General features: G+C 43.1%; 1 long non-coding RNA gene across 2 annotated transcripts in view; it reads left to right on the forward strand.

Annotated features, from left to right (window-relative positions):
* LOC309654047 overlaps positions 1 to 8,468 on the forward strand; it is a 97,948-nt gene that overhangs the window by 29,674 nt on the left and 59,806 nt on the right. The window contains exons 2-3 of one of the 2 annotated variants that reach the window (XR_014259774.1): positions 4,872 to 5,026; positions 5,637 to 5,671. This is a non-coding gene — a long non-coding RNA (uncharacterized lncRNA). The remainder of the gene's footprint in view (positions 1 to 4,871; positions 5,027 to 5,636; positions 5,672 to 8,468) is intronic. The other variant, XR_014259775.1, reaches the window with a different exon arrangement.

Here is an 8,468-nt window from a genome sequence, read left to right on the forward strand (position 1 = left end):
GGCTTAGGAAAAGGAAAACCAACACTGCAATTGAAAACACATGCCCGCAACAGAGCCTACAAGAGAATGCTTACAACCAAGTGGTCCACAGTTGCTATTTTTTGCCAGCCTGTTTTGTCACTTTTATACTTCTACTCTTACGTTTCTGTGAGATGGATTAAATAGCAAATAAAGTGTAAATTTTGGCACCATGTGTTTTAGCTAAGTAGAAATTCTTGATTGGCACAATGACTGAATTTGAAAGTGACCTTTCACCTGGCTCCCCGGAGCGGGTGGGTGCTGTCCTATGTGTCTGCAGCCCCCAGCGTTGTCCCTGCCACAGTAACAGTGGGTACTGGAGCTCTCTTCACGGTGCTGGACACGGAGACACTGCCCATAGTCTTATGTAATCTCTACAACCACCGTCCTGTGATGCTCGGAATGGTCACGGAATTTCCTCAGTGTTTCCAGCTAGTAAGTGGTGCCGGGATTCAAGCCCTGGCAGCCCGGCTCCTCCCGCAGCATGTTCTTAACCATCGCCCGCTTCTGTCTCCTAAAACATTCAGGCTTATACCTGGGAGCACTCTAGGTTCCAAAGGTACCTCATCACAGTTAAGCTGTTCTAAAGCAAAGTTGGCTTATCAACTTAATACCATCGTTGTTGCTCAAGGGAACTCACAGGTCTGTGTGCGGGAGAAAAAGTCATCATTATCGAGTTAAAACTTCCTACACGTGTGTTTCTTTATACGTGGCTCTGAAGTCTTTATGTACCAGTTAAAGGAGTTAATGGACTATTGTATCTGACCTTTCTCTCCTGCCCACTTGAATCCTCTGGTCCATGTTCAGTTACTTAGGACAATCTGTTCTCAAGACGGAGGTTATATACACATTTATTGATTTGTAATTAATTGAATGGAAGAACACTTAAATGTCACGTTACAGTAAGTCAACAGGGAAAAGTTTTGGTTTATACACTCATTTTTCCAGTGATCTTTTGTTCTAGTCATACTCTATTTTTCTACTTTTTCATTTAATTGAGCCGGAATAGACAGAGGCCATCATGTTTAAAATAAGAGGATAATAAAATGTTTATGTTCATTTCTAAGGACCCTTGTCTGTTAGTACTGTTGCTGGGATTCCCAGGTAATAAACAACAATCCCAGAAACTGTAGCACGTAAGATGCTATGCTCAATAAACCTCTGAATTAAGAATTTAATAGTAAGTCTTTCATTGTTGATTTAACCAGGTGACTCTGACTTTGAGTTTATGTGGAACTGTTGGATGTTAGTTACATAGTAATTTAAAACACCGTATTAGCTCTTTCTCTGCTTGCCAGTGTTATTGATTTTTATTGACTATTAGTTAGGGTTAGTCTTCTGGCAGAGGGAGTAATAATGTATCGATAATTGGAAGTTAGCTTCTCAAGAGTCCTCTCCCAACTTAGAAGCAGAATCCCAGCCCTCTTCCCTGGGCACCAGCAGCTGCCCAGATACCTGGGTTTGGCCTCTTGGGTGGGGCCTGAGTGCCTGCGGCCCCCAGAGCCACAAGATGCCTTCCCGGCCTGGCCTGGCCTGTGGGGCACCCGCACTCCGGGTGGGCTCCGTGCCGTGGGCCCACCTCAGAGGTCAAGCTGGACGTCAGATGCTGAGGCCCAGGCGGCCAGAAGGGACCCAGAAGACCTGGGGGTCCCGGTCTCGGCCTGTCAGACAGGCTGTCCTGGAGGCACTGCCCAGATCTGGGGGGGCCAGGAGCCCAGGACCACCCCTACCCCTTTTTGTAAATCTTGTTAAATGTAAATCAAATACAGCTGTCTTTTTCACTGAAAGAAAAAAAAGTATCCTGCCTTCTCATGTGCCCATTACAGTGGACCTGAGCTCCTGCTGCCCCCAGGCGTGGAGGACCTCGTGGGTACAGGCCAGTTCCCAAGTGGCTCAGGAGCGGAGGTGGGCAGGGGCGCGGGCTTTGAACCTTGTGTGTCTCTCCCCTCAGCCGGGGCAGAGAGGGTTCCCCGGAGCGTTGTGTCTCCCAAGCTGAGGTGGACTGAACTTCTTCCCTGTAAAGAGAGAACCTTTCCCTGGGTCTTAGAGTGAGTGACAGCAGGCACATCGTGGTTATATTTGTTGATCTGTGACAAGAAGACCTCAACTTTGCTGTGAGATCGCTAAAGTGACAGGAAAACTGAGTGCTCTGTGTCTTCCAAATCGCCTGCCAGGATAGGTTGAAATGCTGTGGAAGCAGCAGAATGGCTGAGAGGACAGGGGAAGTGGAAGAGATGGCCAGCCAGGCCGGCGTGGGCGAGGACAGTCAGTCACCACCCAGATGTGAAGGGCTGAGTGGCACTGAAGTCAGCGGACCCGATCAGCTCTGTGTCATTTTACTTGGTATTTAACAAATGAACTGGGAGTTCAGTTTGTAGCTAAGGCTGGCCTCGAACCGTGAAATGCAGACGTAGCCAATCGAATTATTAATATAAATGTTGGGTCCCTCAGTTTTGCACCTGAAGCAGTGCAAGACTCGGGTGCATCGATTCCTTCCTCTGAAATCTGAAATAAAGAGAAAAATCACTCAAACTGAGAGTTTATTAGATCAGTTTTATCCACGGTGTATCCCTCTCTTGTTTCTTAAACATTTGTTAAACTCAGTTTGGGGTACTCAGCTGATTGTCATGACAGAGGACTGGTACGGCCACTGCGTATAGACCTACCTTGTACTGCACTGTTCCTCATGCTTGGATATTCCAGCATCTTCTCCCACATATACCTCACTGATTCATTCAAAGTTTGGAGCCTGTAACATGTGATGGTACAATTCTCCTTTCCCTTCCCGCTCCCCCAGGCTCCTCAACCTTCCTCTTTTATTTCTTGCTGTCATTTAGAAACTGGGGTCCCAGACAAGCCCTTGCGGAAAAGGCTCTTTATCAGAATTCTGCTTTCAGGTCAGCTGGTGTAATAGACCTGCAGATCTAAGCACGCATGTCTCGGGTGGAGTATTTGCTGGCACTTGTCAAGGTCTCATGTATCTTCTGTACACGCTCAGGCATCTTTCCTGTAGGGCAAGTTTTGAGTAATGTTTTGAGTTTAGTTGAACCTCAGTTGTTTCACAACTACTTAAAATCCTGTGCCTGTACCACAGCGTGACTATTCCACTAACATAACTCTGAAACATGTTAACATAAAGAGGCATTTGGAGGAGAACGGTGGTGAGTGGCCTGGCCTCCTTGTGTTTGTTTATAGGGGAGGAAGCTGAGGTCCAAGTTGCTCGACTGTCTAGGACCAGACCTGGAGCTCAGTTCCTGATTCCCTGGGGCCTGCTCATTCCACTACCCCGAAGCCATCCCACTAGGTGACCGCTTCACAGCCTCACTTCCTGCTTTATATTTACATGAGTGTATTTAAGGGAAGGGAAAACAGAGTGGTGGCTCACCATTTCTTTTTTTTCTTTTTTCTTTTCTTTTTTGTTTTTTTGCCACACCGCATGGCTTGTGGGATCTTAGTTTCCTGACCAGGGATTGAACCCGTGCCCCCTGCAGTGGGAGTGCGGAGTTCTAACCACTGGACCACCAGGGAATTCCCACACCATTTCTGACATGCATGTTAGAAGTCAGAAGGGACCAGCAAGAGAGAGGCTGTTAGGCAGGATTAGGTATGGTGGAGTAACAGAACAACCCCAAATAAGTGAATTAAGTTTATTTCTTTTATGGCAAAGCTCAGACATGGCTCCCCAGGGCTGGAATGGGCTCCATAGTGTCAGAGGCCCAGGCTCCTTCCACTTTGTTTCCACCCTGCAGGGGTTTCACGCCCACAGCTACTTCCTGATCCAAGATGGCTGCTGAATGTCAGTTATCACACCTACATTCCAGCTAGGAGGGAGGAGGGAGGGCAAGGAGTACACACCCCTCTCAATAGAACCTTTTGAAAACTGCACATAGCACTTCTTGGCCAGAATTCACTTACAGGGCTATACCCAGCACGTAGGGAAGGTGGAATGCCAGCCAAAGTCAGGATTCTAGTCCTGTGGAAGAAGAGAGAAGAGATACTGGGGTTGGCTGGCAGTCTCTGTCGTGGAGACGTGTGGACTGGATTCTGACTACATCAGTTCATCTTCTTTATTCAGCAAATATTTATTAACTGTCTACCGTGTTCCTAGGGACCGAGAAAGCAGAGAGAAAACAGACACAATCCCAGTCCTGAAGACATGTACCTACACAGGGAGACAGACACTAACCAAACACAAACACAGTTGTATAAACTGTGATGCGTGCTGTGAAGGAAAAGCACACCGTGTGCTGTGAGAGAGTGTAGCAGGGATGTGACCAAGCCTGGGGGTTGGGATCGGGTCAGAGAAGCTTGGCCCCAGGAAGTGACATTTGAGCTGAGAGCTGGAGAGTGAGTAAAGTGAAGAGTATTCCAGATGAGGGAAGAGCACGGGCAAAGGCAGGCCGGGAGGCAGGAGTGAGCCCTGATGGAGGAACTGAGGGCCGCCAGTCATCTTGGAGCAAGAGGAAGAGGTGGGAGAGTAGGGAAGAGTCAGGGTCAGACCAAGGGGGACCCTGGAGGCAGGGTGAGCACCTGTCCTGGTTTGCCTGAGACCAAGGATGTCCTCGGACAAGGAGCTTTTCAGCACTAAAACTGGGGGAGCCCCAGGCAAGCCAGGAGGAGTTGGTCAGCCTCCCCGGAGGTCACATTAGTAGTTGGGTTCCTTTATTATTATTATTATTTTTTTTAAATACCACAAACAGTGGTTTTTAAATTAATTTATTTATTTTATTATTTATTTTTGGCTGTGTTGGGTCTTTGTTTCTGTGCGAGGGCTTTCTCTAGTTGCGGCGAGCGGGGGCCACTCTTCATCGCGGTGCGCGGGCCTCTCACTGTCGCGGCCTCTCTTGTTGCAGGGCACAGGCTCCAGACGCGCAGGCTCAGTAGTTGTGGCTCACGGGCCCAGTTGCTCCGCGGCACGTGGGATCTTCCCAGACCAGGGCTCGAACCCGTGTCCCCTGCATTGGCGGGCAGATTCTCAACCACTGCGCCACCAGGGAAGCCCAACATGGTATGTTTTAATTTCAAATTTCATTGACTTATTAAATGAATGTGTGTTTATATTTATATGTACGGTATATATACAAAATACATATATATGTATGTATAGCATATACACAAAAATATATACTAAACCATGAATCCTGTGACCTTGTTATAGTCCTTTATTATTTCCATAATTTTCCAAAATTATATTTTTCTGCAGAGACAATCATGTCATCTGCAAGTATAGACAGCTTTATTTAATCCTTTCCAAGCCAAATACTTTCTCTTTTTTTTTTTTTTCTTGTTTTAAAATACTAGCTAAAAATCTCAGTAAAACGGAGAGTAGGAAGAGTAAAAGAGAATATCTTTCCTTTTTTCTGGATTTTAGTGAGAAAGTTTTCAACTTCTTAACATGATATATAAATATTTTTATTTCACGTAATGCTTGTGTCTGGTTTTGGTATTATGGTAATGCTGACCTCATAGAATGAGTTTCCTCAGCTTCTGTTTTCTGGAAGAGATTGTGGTAATTGGCACCCTTTCTTTTGATTTGGTAAAATTCACTGGTGACTATCTGAACTGAAGGTTTCTTTTTTGGAAGGTTTTTGATTATTGATACAATTTTTTTTTAATAGATATGGGCCTGATCAGATTACCTGTCTCTCCTTGTGTAAGTTTTAAGCATTTGTGTCTGTGAAGAAATCATTCTGTTTCATCTAAATTATAGAGTTCTGCTTGTTGTTCTTTACTGCCTTTTTAACATTCATGAAACAGGTCAGGATGACGTCTCTTTGATTTCTGATATTGGTAATTATTTTTTCTTTTCTTTTCTTTTTCTGTTAACCTGGCTAGAGGTTTATCAGTTTTGCTGGTCTTTTCAAAGAAGTTTTTGGTTTCATTGATTTTCTCTACTAAAGTTTTCAGTTTCAATAACTTATGCTCACATATGTATTATTTCTTTTTACTTTCTGCTTACACTAATATTAAATTGTTCTTCATTCTCTAGTTTCCTGAGGTGGAGCTCAGATTACTGATTATAGATCTTTCTTCTTTCTGAATATATGCACTTAATTTTCCTCTCAGCACTGCTTTCTCTGTATCTACAATTTTTTTAAAATTTTTAATTCTATATAATTGCTTTTTAAAATTCCTCTTGAGACTTTTCTCTGTGATCCACATGAGCTTGAGAAAAATGTATATTTCATTGTTGTTGAGTGGAGTAGTCTATAAATGCCAATTATATTAGTTTGATTGCTATTACTGTCCAGGTCAAGTCTATCCTTACTGATTCTGTACCTACTTGATCTATCAGTTTTTGCTTCACATATATTGAAAGCTTGATGTCAGATTCCACAACTTTAGGAGTTTTATGTCTTTTTGGAGAATTGATACTTTTATTAATATGTAATGTCCCACCTTTTCCTTGGTATTTTTAATTAAAAAAAAATTTTTTTTTAACATCTTTATTGGAGTATAATTGCTCTACAATGTTGTGTTAGTTTCTGCTGTATAACAAAGTGAATCAGCTATATGCATACATATATCCCCGTATCTCCTCCCTCTTGCATCTCCCTCCCACCCTCCCTATCCCACCCCTCTAGGTGGTCACAAAGCACCGAGCTGATCTCCCTGTGCTATGCGGCTGCTTCCCACCAGCTATCTATTTTACATTTGGTAGTGTATGTATGTCCATGACACTCTCTCACTTCGTCTCAGCTTACCCCCACTGGAATGGTTTTGACCCAGAAAGAATGTCACCAATAAACAGTCTCAGTATGAAACAAGATAGAGAACAACCCCTCAGGGAGCTGACTGTAAGGCTGGAGGCAAGGCCCCTCCTACACTTTTCTTCACTCCCACATGGAGCAAAAGACTCAGTTATGTGTTTATTCCAAATCTTGTAAAGCAGCACTGGCTGTAGGGGCTAACCCTGCCCTTTGTTTCCAGGTGTCCCAAGCTGATTCTTAAATCAGCTTTGTTGAAATTAATATGCCTACTCCAAAGTTTTTAGTTTAGTATTAACTTCATATGCCTTTCTTATTCCCTTTCCATTGTTTGAATTATTGGAATTTATTTTTAGCATAGTTTTGAGCTTGCAGAAAAATTGAGCAGAATGTTCAGAGTTCCCATATACTCCCCCTCCCACTCCTTCCCTTGCCCTCATTATTAACATCTTGCCTTGGTGTGGTAAGCATGTTAAAATTGAACCTACATTGATACATTGTTATAAAATAAAGTCAGTTATTTTAAGGGCTCACATTCTTTGTGATCTACAGTTCTGTGGGTTTTGTCAAAGGCATGATGTTATGTACCCACCATTACCACCACATCATGTGGAATAGTTTTACTGCCCTAAAAATCCTGTCTGCTCTAGCTGTTCATCCTTCCCTCTTCCCCTCCCCAATCCCTGGCAGATTGTTCTTTTTTTCACTGTGAATGTGATAAATTCGAGATTTTCTCCAAATATATTATGGCAGATTATACTCCAACACGTGGAAGGGAAGTATTATCACAGTAGTTTTTTTTCAAATATAATCAGACTGGGTTTATGCCTCTCCTACAAAGATTGATCATAATAAAGTATATTGTCTCTAACACTTGTTCACCTGAGTTTGGATTATATAAGAACTACTGAAATAGGCCACCAATCTTCCAACTCTTGTGCTAGAAAGAGCCTCTTTTTTTTTTTTTTTGTCTAAACCATACTAGCCTCTAATGAATTCAGCCAATTAAAGGAACTAAAGGTTTCTTTTCTCATTGTTCCTATGATCTATATACTCTGTGTGCCTACAAGATGCCAGTATTAAGAGTTCATTCCTTGCATATTCTCTGTCCATCACCACTGCCCTATGCTATGAGGAAGTGCTTCTTCTCCACCCCTCACTTGGGTTACAGAAGGATTAGTCTGTATAACCACTTACTCTAGGCTAAGTGAGGTCTTTGAGTGCCTCATAAGGCCTCTTTAGCCATAGTTCTTGATGCTCTCGACTTATTGGCATGTTCATAGGAGTTTTTGTGGAAATGTAGTTACCTGGAAGTGCTGAGGTGTCTGTTCGCTTGTTTGAAACTTGAGTAACGTAAACACCTTGTTCTTCTGCTTAATCCCCAAGGATTGACATGGGGATGGTTCAATTTCACCTTTTAGTATATTCAGTAGACTAACGCAGCAATGTGCTGTGTTCTCCTTCAATAGTCCTTGTTGCTCCCATTTACTACCCACATGGTAAGAAAGCTGTCCTACATGTTTATCTAAAACTTACATGGAGAAATTTGAGAAGAGTCAATTAGTAGAACCATCCATAATGTCAACTACTAGTAAGGGTCTGTAGAGGCAAACATAGATACATATATCCATATCTGTCTGTCTGTCTGTCTATCTATCTATCTATCTATCTATCTATATCTCCTCTGGAAATTTTTTTCCGTGATACATTAGTTGGTGGGAACGAATTTTTCATAGAATATGT

Source organism: Balaenoptera physalus (genome assembly GCF_965194825.1).
Source record: "Balaenoptera physalus genome assembly, contig: HAP1_SCAFFOLD_1803, whole genome shotgun sequence".
In the NCBI taxonomy this organism is placed as follows: domain Eukaryota; kingdom Metazoa; phylum Chordata; class Mammalia; order Artiodactyla; family Balaenopteridae; genus Balaenoptera; species Balaenoptera physalus.